Here is an 18,692-nt window from a genome sequence, read left to right as displayed (position 1 = left end):
AATACAATAAATTTGCTTTCACTGGCAGATTTTTCTACTTGTTTTAATTAGCTTGAAACCAGTGAAAATGATCTAAAAACAAGTTAATTTTTAGGTGATGAGTCTTAATTTAAGTGGAAAGAGATTAGTTTTGACAAGAAATGAGACATTTTGACAAGAAATAAGACAAATATTCTTGGAAAGATTTTAAGGTTTTTGCGGTGCGTCTTGTAGGCTATATCTGCACAAGAACACACACATCACTGTTCCACTATTTTGTAAATATGCAAATCCCCCCCCCCTTCACCCTCTGATCTCTGGCTTTAAAAAGAATACAATGGACACAGAATAGACAATGACAACAGAAAAGAGAAGTCTGTGGTGAGGTATCCAACTCTTGTCCCAACACGCCAAAGTTAAGCAACACATTGTTTCAGCAGCAGAAAGTTGCCTCTGAGCCTTTTCAGACAGGTGGCATCTGAAACCCTTCCCCATAATTATTCTTTTGGTGGCAAATACCAGCAACAAGCGCTCATCAGGATTTTTCTCCTTTAAAAGGCGATGTCACCGTAGAGCTTCGAGGATAGTGATTAGTAGTTTGACGACCTGGTATCATGCAGACGACGAGGAAGAGGTTCAGTGTTGATCTGAGTGTAAACAGCTGCATGTGGGCAGTGTATGTGTATGTGTTTTAAATGTACCTAGAGGCATGAGCCATTAAATTGCTGCTTTCATAATCACAGGATCTGAATCCTACAAAGTCGGAGTTGTAACAGCGCTTTTGCACGGAAACCTGAGTGAAATAAACAAATGAGACGAGTCCAGATCAAAACCACATTAGAATATTTGTCTTATTTCTTGTCAAAATGTCTAATTTCTAGTCAAAACTAATCTCTTTCCACTTAAAATAAGACTCGTCACCTAAAAATTAACTTGTTTTTAGACAATTTTCACTTGTTTCAAACAAATTAAAATGAAAACTTGCTCCACTATCAGTTTTTTCTTCTTTCTTCAAGTGAAAATATGCTTGAAAGAAGTAAAAAGTGTCAAAAACAAGCTACTTTTTATGTGATGAGTCTTATTTTAGGTATAATGAGATTTGTTTTGACTAGAAATGACATTTTGACTAGAAATAAGACAAATATCCTTGGTAAGATTTTGAGTTTTTGCAGTGTAACCTTGGTATCGTCTTCATGATGACTCTGTTTTTTGGACTTTTCTACGTGAAATTTAAGATTTTAACGCCTTTTCTGGGGCTTTTTTTCACATTTTGTTTGTTTGAGAAAAACTGAGTGAAAGGTCAGCGGATAAAAGGCCTCAGCAAGATCTGACACATGCATCATTTTCATGGGTGTTTCCCGCCTTTCAGACAAAACCACAAACTAAAAAATGTGTACTGGTAAAATGGAAATACATGAGGGAGCCCCAGCTGATGCACGGCCACACCATGCCAGCTCGAATTTCGCGACACCCACAGCTGACAGCGAAGAGAGAGAACTGCAGGGCAGAACACTTTGCCCTTCACCGCCTCCCTGACAGCCCATCCACAGCTAAAAGCAATCAGCACAGAACAATCTGCGGGGCAGAAATGTCGCTCCCTGAGATCAGAGATGGAAAGATCCATCACATTTTTTCCCTCTCTTTCACTTCTCTGGAAAAAATAAGGTTATTCAGATAGTATAGAGCAGAAAAAGCTAAATCATTTGACTGCATTGTTGTGGTTCCTGGCGCTAGAAAACACAGATGGAAAGAAAGAAGGACAAAAGACGTCTCCATGGTTTGCCACACAGTTATGAATAACAGTGTCTGGTGTTTTATATGGGTTTATGAAACTGATCCTGGGTATACGATGTCCTGAACGTTCAGGTCTGTGTCTCCAGGTTGCCTGGCGCTGGAGGTTTCAGTGGAGGGTGACAGGTATGTGGGATTTTTATCTCCACGCACTTGGTGACAGATAATCAGATTACGGCCGGCAGCCCCCCCACACCCCCCTGTTTGGGTTCTGGAGGAGATTTAGGGCATCTTGTGATCTTCCCAAATTTTTCTGCAGTGTCATTTTTCTATCTTTCACATCAGCGAGGCCGGATTAAAATAAGTCTAAGATAGATATTGATTGGGAGGCTTGGCCTTATTTCAGTCCCGGGACATTTCAATTTGTCTAAAACAGTGCTTCTCAAAGTGAGGTCCGGGGCCTCCCAGGGTTTTTCCAGAAATTTAAATTTTTTTTCCCAAAACCTCATGCCATTGGCAGCAATTTGAACATACACTGACTAAAAAAAATTATTCATTTTCAGAACAAAGATTTGTGTATTTCTGTAGCCTGACAAGCCAGACTATATCATTAACATGTCTAGTGTGTCAACGAGCGGTAGACCTCGGCTCAGTCCAGGGGGCGGGATGAAGGCTGTCTTTCAAACTGCCTCTGCACCAATAGGGTAGCGCTACGACCAATCAGAGCAAAGAGCAGGATGACGTCGGTAGATTAAACTTTTCCCACATCCCGTCGGCAAAACACCAAATACATCCTTCTTCTAAATGAACGACTTCAGTGCAGTTTCTTGCTCAACTTTTAAAGAAAATGACACGTTTGTTTCTTTCAAAGTTGATGCCAACGCCGATTCAAACGATTCCTTTGCCAAAGCCATCAACTCATGTTTTTCACCGTCGCAAGTATGTCGTCATGGCGTTAAGCCGCCCAACGACTCTCTAAACAGATAGAGCGCTGTGATTGGTCAACACAAACAGTGTTCGAGACTCAAAAAGTTCCTATGGCTCGTTTCTAGACCCACCTACGGAGCAAATATATTTGCTGCCGCTAGGGTGCGATTTCTAGGCTATGTTTCCTGGTGTTTGTTTCAAAGTTTGTCCAATGGGGGTCCACGGTCTAATTTATGTCAGTTTTGGGGTCCTTGATATAAAGAAAGTTTGAGAACCACTGAGGAGAATCAATCACTGCTTAAATGCTTGCAATATTGTAAACAGGGATGTTATGATTATAGATTTTCTTGGTACGATATTTATCAGGGAAATAATCACGGTATTTACGTTTATCACGGTTATTATACATTAATTAATGAATGTATAAAATCAAATGTCAAAATACAATTACATCACTAATTATGCACACAAAATATTTGAAGTATCTATTAATATATGATCAATTCTTAATCCCCCAATATTCAAGTCATTAACTGTCATATAAAGCAAATGTTTAAGTTAAGTATTTAAATCGTGTTTTTTACCATCAAATTTATCATTTTTTTCATCAAATGACATGCTAACATTAAATTCCTATCAATTCAGTGCCATTTTACCAAGTTACACACGTGTTTGTTGTCTGCCTATATGGTTCCAACATAATCTTTACGATTCATTAATTGTGATGTTTAACACGGCGATTAATTGTGAAAACAAGTAAGTAATTGTAAGTTATATTATCTGGCTCCTATTTCATATACAGTCTGTTTTCAAATTTCACACGGCTCTAAGTCTGAAGGATATGCATCTACAGGATTGGCATAATGAAGTAAAAAGTAATCCTCTGCGTGATAATTACAGGTTTAAGAAGGATTCTGTATGAGAATAACACTTTAATATGCTCGTCCCTATAGACAGAACAAATGTGTCTCAAGCAGGATTTTGCAGCCATGTCCCTGTTTTTCTTACAAGGTCAGATCACTAAGATTAAAAAACATATTTTCCTGGCACATCAAACACAAACAGAACTTTCTGCACAGCTGGTTCATTGCCAAGTCAAAGTGTAGAAATCCTTCAGCGGTTTGGATGAAATTAAACTGGATCTTCCTCCACAGTGAAAAGCAGGAGTTTTTAAGAATAATATTTTTTGAAAATCCCGTAGGTTTATAACGAGGACATCAGTTTTAATCATTTCAGATCTGTGTCTGAGAAGGAACGAACCAGAGCGGCTCTTAAAAAATGAATGTCGAGAGTTGTAATTAATTTCTTCAGTCATGTTTTTATGCACACAGACTCGTACCGTTGAGAGTTTCATCTCATCAAACCATCAGATATTTTATTACTCAGTTGTTTATCTGCTTTGCTGATGACTCACTCAGCCCGTCCGAGCTCTGACTGTCAATCACCTGCATCTTCTGTAGAAAAAATGGACAAGGCTTTTTACACAAAAATGAAAGAATGAAAGATGCCATTCACATGAATTTCATCATATTTATCACAAACAAAATGATCTGTTCTTTAGGAGAGGGTGAAGTTAAGTGAAGTTTGTGTGATATGGAAATTTGATTTGATTCTGAGACTGTTTTAATTGAAACTTCTTCTCTGTTAAAGCTGCAACATCTAGATATGAATCATATGAATCATTATTGCTGCAGTCACTGTTTTTGCTGCTTTTGCGGCCGGTCACAAAGTAGGAGGCGGACAGAGCTACAGTACCAATCATAGGTTTTTCATACCAATCGGCCGATAATGACAATGATCAGCAGCTGATCAACTGGAGCATTCTTTCATATCCCCATTAGCTGCCACTATGATGGTAGCTACTCTTTCTGCGGTCCACATACTACGAAGTATTACAATAACATGACAAATCACATACAGTATGATAGATGTCAGATACCTGATCCAACAAGTCAAACTACAAACACTTCCATGACAACACCACTAAAATTCATTCATTAATATCTTGGTCCCTTATAGTAAGTGCATTAAAGTACCTTAAATTGTCGGTGCAAGCTATTTTTAGAACGGCGGAGCAGAGCCGTGAGCTGCTCAGAGCTACGCTACGGAGGCTCATGGGATTTCTTGGTTTCCCTCATCAAACTCATCAAATACACAATCCAACAACTCCAAAACGCTCTGGTGGACAAGTTGTGACCTGCACATTCACCACGCTATGAGATAATAACACAACGTTACCACACAGAGTTGTTTTAGAGGCAAATGCAGAGACTGCTTGCCAGAAAACTGTCCCCGACAGGAACGCGCATCAGCGGTTTGGCATGAATTAAACTTAAAAAAAACTCTGTCTGGTAACGTTCTGTTATTATCTCAAAATGTTGAGCTATCCCTTTAACATAATCTCTCAGCAATTTCCTGAAACTATAAGTTGTATACCAAACTTATTATTGATAACCCTGTAAAGGAGCCACATACAGTACAGTGAGTGCTAAGACTGGACCAGCTGTCAAAAATATAGGGATGCACCGATCAGATATTAAGATTGGACATCAGCCCAGATGTTGACTAAATAGCTACATCTGATATCAGATAATGGAGCTGGTACAGTTTATTAATTCACCAGTGGTGTTGGATCGGTATCAGGTATCGGTGTCAGTTTGCACATTGGGACTGAAAAAGCCAGACTGGTGCATCCCTAGGGGGAAAACCACACGTAACTTGATGTGAAACTTTTTTTTAATGAGGACTATTTAGCACACACACACACACAGCTCACAGGAGAAATCCCACCAGGTAAACATTTACTCCTGTAGCGTTTCCCCATGAGGATGAACTCAAGGTAAATCTGCGGCTACAGTGACAGTGAGCGAGCGGAGGAGGAGGAGGAAGCTGCTTTCACTGGGAGATGAGGATGGATTACACTCTGATTGAAAACTTAGAAATATAATGAATTCCATTTGAATGTAATGAACACGGTGCCAGCCATGTAATGAATCCCACAAATCAGCATTAGCTGCCTGAACATCAGACTACGCTGCACACACATGTGGCTGGCATGGAGGTGAATGTTCAAGCTGCATCTAAAATAGTTTTTTTTTTTTTACTGATGGAGTTTCACTTCGGTTTGTCAGTCACTATTACAGCGGGCAAATCTCTGGAGGGTTTAACGCCGCTGTGGACCGTTGCTGCCTGCTGAGGAGCTTTTCTCCGACTTGTCACTCACAGTCCACAAAAAACTCAGCTGAACCTGAAATTGAGACTCAAAGAAAAAATGTTCATGTTTTCATCCAAACACTCAGCCGCTGCAGGGCCGAGACCTCGGGCCATTACTGCAGCTGAGGTCAGCGCTCGCATGCACACTCACCACCGCCTCAGTCACACCCGCATACACACACACACACACACACACACACACCTTCACACTCCCACTGTGTGTTCGCGGGCAGCGACCTGCAGCCACATGTTGAGCTCCAGCTTCCTGGATCACATTTCGCCGCCGCCCCCATGGCTCAGTACAGACAGAGAACAGTACAGACCTTTTTTTTTCTTCCCCCACCGGTCTCATCACTACCAGGGTTTTTATCGTTCACTAAAACTAAAACTGAAACTATCAGCGAGAAAACTATTTAGTAAACTGAAATAAAAATACAAATTTTCCAAAAACAAGAACTAAATAAGTTGTGGTTTTCTTAGAGATGCTGAAGTTGTAGGAAGAAACCGCCACAGCTCAAGATGAGAGGACTTCAAGTGCGACCCACAGGTAGATTGAAGATAGAAGAGTGGATGTAACCTGATGAGGACTGATGGGAACATTATGGGATGCAACTAAAAGGGAAAAATCCCACAAATGTGGAAGTTCATCTTCAGAGATCTCACAGAGGCTTTCTCCTAAAACCTGAAAAACTAAGACTAAATAAGAACTAGTCAACTCCTCGAAAATAAAAACTAAATGAAACTGCTTAAAGGGATAGTTCACCCAAAATTGAAATTTCACTCATTATCTCCTCCCCCTCATGTGGACTAAGGGCTGGGAGAAGTTTCAGAGTCCTCCGTGTTGAGGATGTGTCAGTATCTGCTGATAAGATGAGTCAGGCTTTGCTGGAATCGCTCCACGGCGAGCCACGGCGAGGTGTCGAGCAGCAGTGTGTCATGTTCTCAGCAGGAAACCAGGAAACCCTCTCTGAGTTGTGTTAAGAGCTGTGTGTGGGTCCGCAGCACATTTCACCACCGCTGAGTTTCCAGCAGCGAGCCACGACCCGGTCCAGCTGCACACTGACACACAGAGGTGTAGCGGTAAAGGTTATTATAGTTTTACATTTTTATTTAGTTTTTCAGTTCAATTCCGGTCAGTTTTAGTGAGTTCAACAAGTGATTAAAGGGATAGTTCACCCAAAATTGAAATTGCAATCTACTCACCCTCATGTGGACTAAGGGCTGGGAGAAGTTTCAGAGTCCTCCGTGGCTTCTCTGAGTTACAGGGGGTCTCGGCGTAGCAGTGCATGTCCATATAACGGTTGTCAATGGATACCAACTGTCTTTGTAACAAAAAGACACACCAAAAAACATCCAAATACCTCCATACTGCTCGTATGTAATGTCCCTCTGGTATTGAAGCCCCGAAATGCGTTGTTTTGTAGCGGAAGCTTCTCGAAGTTCCTCTTCCCGGTTCGTCCAAATTTGACGAACCGGGAAGAGGAGCTTTGAGAAGCTTCCGCTACAAACAAGCTTGAAATATAGACTTATTTAATTTTTTTTCGGGACAATTTCACATTTCGGGGCTTCAATACAAGACGGACATTACATACGAGCAGCATGGAGGTATTTGGATGTTTTTTGGTGTGTCTTATGTTACGAAGACAGTTGGTATCCATTTGCAACCGTTATATGGACATGCACTGCTACGCCGAGACCCCCTGTAACTCAGAGAAGCCACGGAGGACTCTGAAACTTCTCCCAGCCCTTAGTCCACATGAGGGGGAGGAGATTGCAATTTCAATTTTGGGTGAACTATCCCTTTAATCACGTGTTGAACTCACTAAAACTGACCTGAATTGAACTGAAAAACTAAATAAAAATGTAAAACTATAATAACCTTTACCGCTACACCTCTGTGTGTCAGTGTGCAGCTGGACCAGGTCGTGGCTCGCTGCTGGAAACTCAGCGGTGGTGAAATGTGCTGCGGACCCACACACAGCTCTTAACACAACTCAGAGAGGGTTTCCTGGTTTCCTGCTGAGAACATGACACACTGCTGCTCGACACCTCGCCGTGGAGCGATTCCAGCGAAGCCTGACTCATCTTATCAGCAGATACTGACACATCCTCAACATTCATTCAGTTTTAACACGCTGCTGTGCTCTGAATACAGTCGTTACTCCGACTATTAATGTCTTTTTTTTAATCATTCTCACATGTAACTAAACACTGAATCATGTGAGTGAGCGAAATATCTGTAAACTCACTTCACAGTGGAGTGAGTTCATTACGTTATAGATGCAGTGACCTTGAAAACTCAATACGCTCCAACTTAAGAAAACACGTGCAAATAGACAAACGTGCTGCAAATTCAGAAAACATATTCACCAGTTAACAAGTGTTTTCAGGGGACATAAAAAAAAAACGATGAACCTGTTTGGACATGTTGTTCAATAATCTGACATGATTTGAAGCTAATATATATATAACAAGTGCATCCAAGCAAACTCATTACTTATTCTGCCTTAATACCAACAGTGAGAGTGAGAGAGTGACAGACAGGAAAGAGCCACGGGTCGGGATTACACCGTTAGTAGGGAGGTTAAGCCCAAAAAATAAGCCTTTCCAGTCATGATGCAAAGGTCATCTTTGGCATGGAAGTACCTTAGGGTCATACAAATAAATCTATCCTATAAGACACAAGCGAGATCACACTTTGTATTATAGTTTATAGTGGACAATCTAAATGGAATGTGTATTTAGAGTTTTCTTAATTTAAAAAAATGCATATTTTAGCTCAAATTGTCATGGTAAGGAGAACATCATTGTTTTTTAGTCTTGGAACCTATTTTATTGGATTCCTTGACTCTGAAAATGTACAGTTTGACACCAAATTTGTCATTATAGCCACAACAGAAGCAAATATATGGGTCTCTCAAGTATGGTGGGCGGCCATTAAAAAAAAAAAAAAAAAACGTGTTTATTTCGGCTACAAAGTGTGATCTCATTGCATCTTAGGATATACTTATTTGTATGACCCTACAGTAAGGTACTTCCATGCCAAAGAGGACCTTTGCATCATGACTTGAGGTCAAAGTGTAATTTCTACACTTGTCACCAGGAGAAAGCTGAAACTCTCTCTATGCTTCTTCTTTATATAAATGATTGAAAGCAGAACAAAACATGTAGCAGAGACGACTTACATTCCTTTGTCATGACTACTTAATGTTCAGCAGTAAATCTATAGGACTTCAAGAGGGAAACTCATCCCTGAATCACACACTTTAGAACTCAGCAGGCGACACAGGGTATGTTGTAAAACTATATGAGCAATTATGTTGAGGAAAATATACAGCTGGTGAAAAACTTTTATATTTTCTGTAATCTCAAAGTCCACTGATGAGTTTAAAACCTTTCTTGATAACGTGAGATCAATCCAAAAACTAATTCTGATCAATGATGTTGAGTTGTGGCTCGTATCGTCCTGATCTTATCGGTTTCCACAATCGCTCCGTGCTTACTCACAGCCGAGCAGACAATCCACTTCCTGTGCGATGACTATTGCACCACGGACAAGTTGGATCATGGATCCATGGAGCTGCCAATCTGGCTTTGTGAACCCAGGGGTGTTTTATAATAGGAGGGCAGGGAGCAGCACGCAGCAGGCCCTGCCAGGCCCGGTGGCATACAGGTAATTATCCTCCATATGTCTGTGCAAAGCTGCTTTTTCCAGTAAACGCTGGAACAGGACTAATGGTAAAGAATGGCCGTGTGAGGGAATTAAAGGATTTCAAGGTTTTCCCCTTTGTCGCTGAAAACTATACGATATTATTCCCCCCTCACCTCCCCCCCTTTGCTCCTTCTCCCCGACTGCATTCATCTCAACAACCGGCTTCCTGCTTTTTGTTCAACAATTAAAAAGCCCCATTCTCCAAAAGAAAGGAAAGAGCAGAGAGAGAGAGAGAGAGAGAGAGAGAGATTAGGCTGAAATATAATATCTGGGTAATCACATCTGTAGTCTGTGATATCTGCAATCACATCAAAGAGCTGCTGGGAATGTGAGTTTCAAAGGAAATCTCTAGAAATCAGGACTCAAGAAGATTTCTGAGAGAGAAAATCCAGATTCTCTAAAGACTCTTAGAGCTTTTATGATATTACACATTGTTGAAGCTGGACCCTTCTCACCTCTTTGTTCTCTATATCCTCATTGATAACACATGGTCGTGACTGGTATACACTGACTGCTGTATACAAAAAGCTAATACTGATACATGATTTCATTTTTGCTTTTGCTTTTCATTCTTCATTCATTCATGATATTTGTCGGGTTGTGTACCAAACATCAAACATTTCTCTATACATCTTTAGAATAACGATTGGTTGGTCTCTGCATCGATGTTGTGATACATTATATATATTGAACGTAGCACTCGGCCAGTTTTCATTACTTATCTTGTTTGTTTTCATTTGTGACAAGATGCAAACGTTGCATCTTACTTTAAACGCCTCGTAATTATAATTATGTGCCAACAACAAAATTAACACAACCATGTCATGACCATAACATCTACTGGTAAATAAACAACTGATGATATAATATATACAAAGCATGGCTTCGTGTTTATGCAAATATGAAAAAAATATATTGGATTAAGATATTGGATGTACATTTCTTGCATGTTAATGAGTTATGTGTGATAGATCGAGTTCTGCATCACAACCAACAAGAAGCAGCTGAAAGCTTCGGTAGAAATCAAGTAAGTGGCCACTGAGAGAACAACATTATGTTATAAACAATGTAAATCATGTTTTAAAATGTTAAATAGGGAAAGTAAAGTAAATTATTGCCTTTAGTTTGTTATCCTCTCTGACCACACCAGCAGCAGCAACACGTTTTCCTCCGCACGCAACAGAACTTTACTTTCAGACACTCTCTCATTTGCATAATTGCAGAGTTCAATTTTCTCCCTTATCCATAAAAAAAGGAGAAAAAAACAGAACAGCAACAACATCCATAGTTTGCACCTTGGTTCAATCTAACCCGGTAATGAGCCTGTGCTGCAGCATTAAACCATGATGGATGGGGAGGCTTCATCTGCTGTCAGTCTATTAAGTGCTTACTCTTGTATTATGGTGGAGAAAAAAAAGAGAAGAATAGAATTGTTGACAACAAAGTGCAAATGATGTCTCGCTCCTCCTTTTAGATTTACCGAGAAAAAAATAACCTGAAAATGTCAAATTTGACAATAAAGTGCTACGACGCAGTGTCACAGCAGCTGGTCCCATTCAGATAAAAGGTTATTTGTGTAGACACTTGCTGAGACGTGCAGGTCTTTAACATTTCGAGCCAGCTTTAAGTTTTCAGGAGCGTTCGGCGGAAACAATCTGAACTGGAAGACTAATTAAGATGTTAGGGAAAGGTTTGGTATTAATCCTACACAATCTTGCGTTTCAAATCAATCTATAGATATCATTATAGTCAGGAATCGATATTAACAAACAAGCTTTTGTCAGCCACTGACTTTAGCCTTAAAACTGTTTGATATGACACAGTTTGTGTGACGGAGGCCTCCAGGCTTCACTCTAATCCCCTCTGATCCCGACATTAGTTTCAAGGTCTCTGTAATTGTCAGCAGTTATTTGAATCTCCTGCTGTCGTATCCTCAGCACAACGTGAGGTCTCTGCATCCTGGTGTCATTTTAATCTTCTATATATATTCCATGTGATAAATGGAAAAGTATAAAGAGATGATAGAAAACACAGCGGCAGCTCCATCTACCACCAGGTATCCCTGGACTTTATTTTTACATTGCTGCTGACTAAGGTCTGGACTCTGGAGCACATCCACTGTTAATTCACTGACACTGAGCCTTATTGATTTGTACTGGACACACATGCACATGCACACACACAGACACACACACGCACACAGACCGTGCTCTAACCTCTGCAGCTGAATCAAGCATCAACAGTGAAGAACCAGCAGCTGCAGTTCCTCTCCTCACCACTAGAGTGAGTCAGTCCTCATCCACTCCCGTGTTAAAACGTCCAAAAACAAGAACCGACCAAAACCAGCTACAGCTACTTTGTGACGTCTGTACAAGGGGTTCATTTATGAATAACTAACTTTTAAAAAAAAAATCATTAAGACTTAATTATAAAAAGGACGTGATCTTTTTGCGTAACAAGTGCTGGCTTATACAAAACTCTGGGCTCACACATGCTCCTCCTCTTTGCCCTTGTTTTGGATTGGCTGGGAGTTGAGGGGGCGGAGTCAGACACTGCCAAGACGGCGACGGTGGAGCAGCTCAGTCTGACCTTTAAAACTTACCGGTTACCGGTGCTAATCAGGGTTTCTGTCACTATTCGAACAAAATTCAAATTATTTTAAAAATGAGAACATTCAAAGGTGGAAACAGACGTTCGAATGCATAATTTCTGCAACATTCAGCATCGTTTACAAGATGGCGAGAAGCAGTGGGGGTAGTAGTAAACATGTTGATAAAACAAATCATTTTGTTGTTGTGCACACCGAAGAGCTGCAGCTTCAGATATACAAGCAGAGTTGTTCTTTTAATTGCCCATTTGTGCGCCTACGTGTTCCCACACTACACAAACAACTTTTTTCTTTTCATCGATCGATCCTCGGACCACTTGGGTGCCGATCCATGGAGAGCGATCTGAACGGATCAACTGTGATCCGTTGCACCACTACTTATGATATTTCGATTTCCCTTCTTGAAGTTTCATATTGAGTTGGAAAACTTAAAGCAGAAGTGAGTGATATATTTGTGTTAATATAAGTCTTAAATAGTTGTATCTTCCGACAGCAATCACTTACATAGAGTGTTTGGACTGAAACACGGGTCTCTCAGTCACTCTGCTCTGCTCTGAGCCCAGGAGAAAACATTTATCGTATCCTACAGTTTTTATCCAATGAGGAGAGAGAACGGCATGCAGGGCTGTGTGTGCAGCCAAGGAACGCCGTGAATGTGGTGACGTAGGGACGAGGACTGTTATGGTGCGTTCAAGGAAACTCGTATTTTTCCGACCGTGAAGTGGTACCAGTTCGATCTGGTACGAGTTCACAGGTCAGAAGTTACGAGTGGCCGTTATAGTGACTTTCACCGGTAAAACAGGTCGGAAAAACACGAGTGGGTTGCCTGGAACGCTACAAAGTCGTAAGTTGTGACTTGAAGCTGTAATTTACGATTTCAAAAGCCTGCCTGGAACGCAGCATTAGCGAAAACGACCGGATCACTCACTTCTGCTTTAAGTGTGTTGCAAATGCTACATAACAGATTTGGTTGGAATGCCCTTTAATGGACGCGGGACATAATAATAGGCTGGTATAGGTGTAAATAATGAGCTAAACAAAACCAACATTAAAAATTTGAATATAATTCAAATATTCAACATAAGAAGCATTAGAAATTTGAATCAGATTTGGGGGATCGACAGCCCTGCTCCTGGTTAATCGAGTATAAAATAAAGAAAATCAGGTTAATTCTGTTCTTGATTTGTTTTTCTTCCAGATAATCAAAGCATCAATAAGAAAAACCTTCAACTGGCTCCATAAGCAGCAGATCTTTAAGCCCAACCCTGCTGCTGCAGCCTTTAAAAAAAACAAAAAAACAAACTTGTGTCCAGTTCTGGTCGAAGTGCAGAAAATAACTTGATCCACTGTTTGTTTTGTTTGTGCCCATACAGCAATTTGGAAAACAGCTTTCCCCCAAACTAACAACACAGCAGAGAGGCATTTCACCACCGCTGCAGAGATCACTTTAATAACAGTGTCTCCACTTTTGCTCTCTTCACCACACACACACACACACACACACACACACACACACACACACACACACACACACACACACACACAGACACACACACACACACACACACACCATCTTCTGGTTTTACAAAAAAACATTTCACCAGTAAACGCCTCACGCCATCCTCCTCACAAAGACTGTCTTAAAAAAGACGAGTCTGACTGGATGAGGGGTTACTTCACAAAAGCACTAAACCGATTTGACGGAATAGCCTTTTTAATTGTATTATTGCATTTGCATTAATGGTTCTGAAGGCAAATGTGCTGTTTCAAAGATGTACACCATCTTCCTGTGTGATATTTCACAATAAAAGCCCAATTACGTAAGAAATGAATGGAAACTGTCAACTCAAACGGGGATGGGGGATAATGATTTGAAAAGAACACAGCCAGGAAATGTTGAGTTTGTAGTAATGGCATAATGCTGCAAATTTAACAAGACAAACGAGGGTGAATCAAAATGTGGTTTCTAAAATGTGACCAATGTCGCATTAAAACATATGGGATTGTGAAAAATGCCAATTAGCTTAGCGTCTGCATATTAGGCAATAATGATGGCTCCAGTCACTATGTCTGTAAAGGTCACTCGATAAAATGATGGTGATTTTAAGGTGAGTTGCCTCCACTGTGAGAAGGAGGGAGGGAGCTGTCAATCATCTTCAGTTCACACTACTCAAAATAGCTGTTGCCCACTGATCCTTGCAAGACCACCATGAGAAAAATCACAACCGTGGGCTACTTTTGCAAGGCTACCGGTTCAAACACGTCATATGAACTCACACAAACATATAGATATAGGCTATATAGTATATATATATGTATATATTAGTCCTGCACGATATCAGCAAAATGTCCGATGTGCGATGACACTGTTCAATATCGCGATGACGATATGACTTGCGATAAATAGGCAAATATTCAGGTGTACTCGACTGAACTCGCTGTAGTACACACACCAGGCCTGTAGAGGCGCTGTAACACCGCCGCACAAATACACCACAAACAGAGGAGAAGAAGAGCGGAAAGCTTCTCCGCTGTAAATAAACTCCCAACATTATTCGTCGTGTCATGTCAGTACGATGGATGCACTTCAGGTGCGGTATACGAGGGACCACACAGAAGTCAGCTGTTGTTGTTGTTACATTACGTTATGTTACGTTACATCTAGTGGTGTAGCTCATGTTACAGGTATGAGGCGAGCCTGTAAATAAAACGTACTCATCGCATTTCAGGCGACCTGTGCGATGTGTTAATTGTGCATGTTCAAGTCACGATGGCGGTGAAAATACCATTAATCATGCAGCCCTACTACTGTATGTATATTCAAATAAGAGTAAAAAGTTTCTGCTCTCCCTGACAGCTGTTCTGGCATCCAGGTACCAATTAGAGTCCAGAGGTGGGAGCAGATAAGCTGGACGAGTCTCCTTTAGTCTCCTCTCCTCCCTCTGACTTGTTCTCATTTATGGAACCGGCCTCCCAGCTCTCTGCTGCTCTGCTGCTCTGCTGCTCTGCTGCTCTGCTGCTCTCCTTCTATTACTTTTTTCCTGTACAACTGTTATCAGCGCCTGATGGCTCTGACCTCTGACCCTGCCACAAACGGCTCCGGAGTCGGCAGCGCAAATCATTTTGTTCCCGTTCATGCCCTGGTGCTCCAATACATAATTCATGGGACATTATTTCATACAGCATCAGTGCTGTAGCGTCCTAGGCACAGAACAGACTGTACAGCCACTCACTAATACAAAGCAGCGTTGTGTCACATCGGATCTAAATCTGACAACTGAAGCTTGTTTTTCAGGCGCTTTGCACAAAAACATCTCTGCAAATTAAACCTAATTCCTTTTCCAGAAACTTTCACAGTTGACGCCTTTTTTTTTCTTCTTTTTTTTTTACAGAAGTGTAATTTCACATCAGACATCTAGGATTATACCAGGGTGGGGTTACGATGCTAACCCCCAGTCTGGCTGGGTTCAAGGGTTGGCGAAGGGCGCGGCCTCCGACCTAACCTCTCTCACACCCACAGCGCGGAGTCGGGACATGGAGGTTCTTTAACTGGAGCTTAGTGGTTATATTGGGACGAGTTCGGCAGAGGCAATTAACCCCGTCAGCACGACCAGAGCGCCAAGACAACACCAGGATGTCAGTGTACAGCATTATGCATCATCACAGTAAATCTAATCGGTGTGTTTTGGAACTATTTATTCCTATTTCTTCATGTCAGCTGATTCTATTTTGTTCTGTTCAGTTCTATAATAAAAACTTCCACTATACACTTCTACACAGAAGGTACAGGGAGGACACCTGGGGAGGAGGTTAAGTATAAAATCCAACCACTATAACATAAACAAATAATGCATATAATTGAAACAGTTTGGTCCATAACTATATTTGTTTTATATTGTTTTTATATTCACATATTTGCATATTTTTCTACTTTTCTAACCTTGTAGGTTACAAATGCTACTACAACAACCACATTTCCCATGTGTGGGATAAATAAACAGTCTTATGGCTTATGCAATATTTATAGATATAGTATTTCTGTTTTTGTCTAATGCAGGAAACTTAAGTCCTCAGGTGCAGCATCATATCATAAAAATATAAAGCTGCTTCTGTGTTGGATTCGCAGCGCTGGTCCTATGGACTCGTGGAGCTCAGCGTAAACAGAAACAGAAAAGTCTCAACAATACAAACTGTTATGTAACCAAACAGGCCCACAGAGTAAACTCACTGTTCATCTCATAAATATGCTGCAGTATCACACCGCTCTTCACAATACTGTAGTGTAACAGTGCAGCAGTCCTCGTGTGCATTGTGTTATTATCATATATATAACTTATATATTTATACACTATAGTGTGATGCAGGAACAGGCAGTAAAACTCTGTTTTCCAAGTCTGGGCCATGTACAAATGTCAGGGTTCACACACAATAACAATAGATAACTGTCAGCTGGAGCCTTTTGACTTAAATTAGCTCCAACACAGCCACCACATCACACACACACCCACATAAACACATACACACACAGTGCCGACAACTTCTAGCTTCTCTTTTTAAAGACAGGCGGCGGCTGCATCATTCTTTAATCTCTACTGAAGAATAAAATAAAAATTTACTGTTAGAGCATCTGTAAAAAAGAAAAAGAAAAAAGTTGTGGCGGTGCAGCGGTGCAAAGCTGCAGGAACTCATAAAAAAAAGGAGGGAAAAAAAATCTGTGTGGAGTCACGGAAACGTCCTGGGGGTGAGATTTAAAGTGACTGTGGGGAATAAAATGATAATATAAAACTGCATTTAGCTCTGACAGCATGTTGTTATCCCCTCCATGTTAATTTGAGGCTATAAAAGTGAAGCGTTTAGTAAAATAAACTGCCCAAACAGCCAGATGCACAAAAATACACTGCAGCCTCTGCAGGGCTGGGCCCTGTTATGTGAAGGGTGGAAGGTGGGGGTGTCGGGGTCGGAGGGTGGGGGTGAGGGGGGGTTGGGGGGTCCTTTTCAAGTTAAACTGCCACTCCACCCACCCACCCACCCACCCACCCACACCCAAAGGGTCACTCAGGTCTCACAGCAAATACCATAATTACAGGGAGGGTCAGAAATGCCTCGGCAGCATTCCCAGTTAGCGAGCCGGGCCTGTCAGTCGCTCCGGTGGTCGGTCCCACGACTCCTGCAGCGACTGTATGACTAATATCTCACTGTTTTGGTGGACGGTTCTCATTCTCTCTATAGAACGAATCGCCTTGTTGTTTACAACTACTTCCGGATAGAAAACCAGCACGTAATTTGAATGAGAACAATAGTAACGAATGTGAGTTTAGCTATATGTTTTTCACGCCCTATCACCATTTAGACAAATCTGAAATGATTGAAGAAACATTAATATGTGTGTTTTGTGTTGCTATGTGTTGTATTCATTCAGTTTTGGGGCATCACAGTGTCTAGAAAGCATCAGTGGCTCAGCTGACACAGCGGTAGCTAAGCTAACGGTAGCTAAGCTAACATCAGGACGTCAGCTGTTAAAACCCTCCCGTTGTCGGACACGACATGAAACTACTCCAGTTAGCTCAGTCATGTTGGAACTAAGATATCCACTGGAAAAAATATTTTCACTGAGTTATTAAAGTTTAACAGGTAGCTAACCGTTAGCCCGGCTAATCTATGATAACCATGACTAATTACAAAAACGTGCACACAGAAATAGTCATGTTTGTCCAATCAGGGTACCCCCAGAATTTTGCAACTCAAATTTAAGACTTCTTAAGACCTCTTTAAGACCACATCTAATGAAATTTAAGACCAACCTCGCACCCGTCATTTTACAACGCAGCGTTTCATGATTTTTTGCAAGTAGATACAGTTATGTTGTTGCGATGTATCGTGCAGATAAGAAAGATAAAAAATAAGACCTTTCAGAACGAAATTTAAGACTTGTAAACTAAATTGAAGACCTTTTCAAGGCCTTAATTTATGGTTATCAATTTAAGACTTTTTTTAAGACCCCGCGGGTACCCTGTTTATAGACTTTACAATCAGATTAGTCTAAGCGGTGATATAGTGATGTGAAAAATGAGATATAGTATATAGTGAAACTCTTGTTGTAAACAAGGTGATTCGCTCTATAGTTTTCACTCTTTCCTTCCTAATTTCATTCCTCCTCTTGATTTCCTTGCGCCTCCTGCTTGGCGGTTCAGGCGGTTCAGGCGGTTGGAGGCCAACAGGGCCGCTCTAATTACACAGCTCTGCTTTATGGGCAGCCACTTCCATCCCATCCTTCCAGCGAAGTCTAGACTTTATCTGAATGAGTCCAAACAGCTGTGTTATCAGCGCCGTCATTAATGAGGCCGACTGCCTTTCGCCAAAATTACCCATCAGATAATTTAAACAGCTCTCACTCCAAATTGAATTATCTGCACCAGGTTTGACAGCCAGATTTTTTCTTTTTATTGCAGAAATCCTGCTCTTCTGAAAACTTTATATACGGGGAAACTACACCAACTTAATCCAACTTTAGCAAATTATACG

The 18,692-nt window shown here is 41.0% G+C and overlaps 1 protein-coding gene across 1 annotated transcript in view; it reads right to left on the bottom strand.

Moving 5' to 3' along the window:
- Nucleotides 1-18,692, bottom strand: part of tgfbi (transforming growth factor, beta-induced) — a 280,474-nt gene that overhangs the window by 51,318 nt on the left and 210,464 nt on the right. The window lies entirely within an intron of this gene.

Source organism: Trachurus trachurus, assembly GCF_905171665.1.
Source record: "Trachurus trachurus genome assembly, chromosome: 10".
NCBI classification, from domain to species: domain Eukaryota; kingdom Metazoa; phylum Chordata; class Actinopteri; order Carangiformes; family Carangidae; genus Trachurus; species Trachurus trachurus.
Note: the sequence above shows the minus strand (reverse complement) of the source record. Positions and strands in the feature narration are given on the sequence as shown.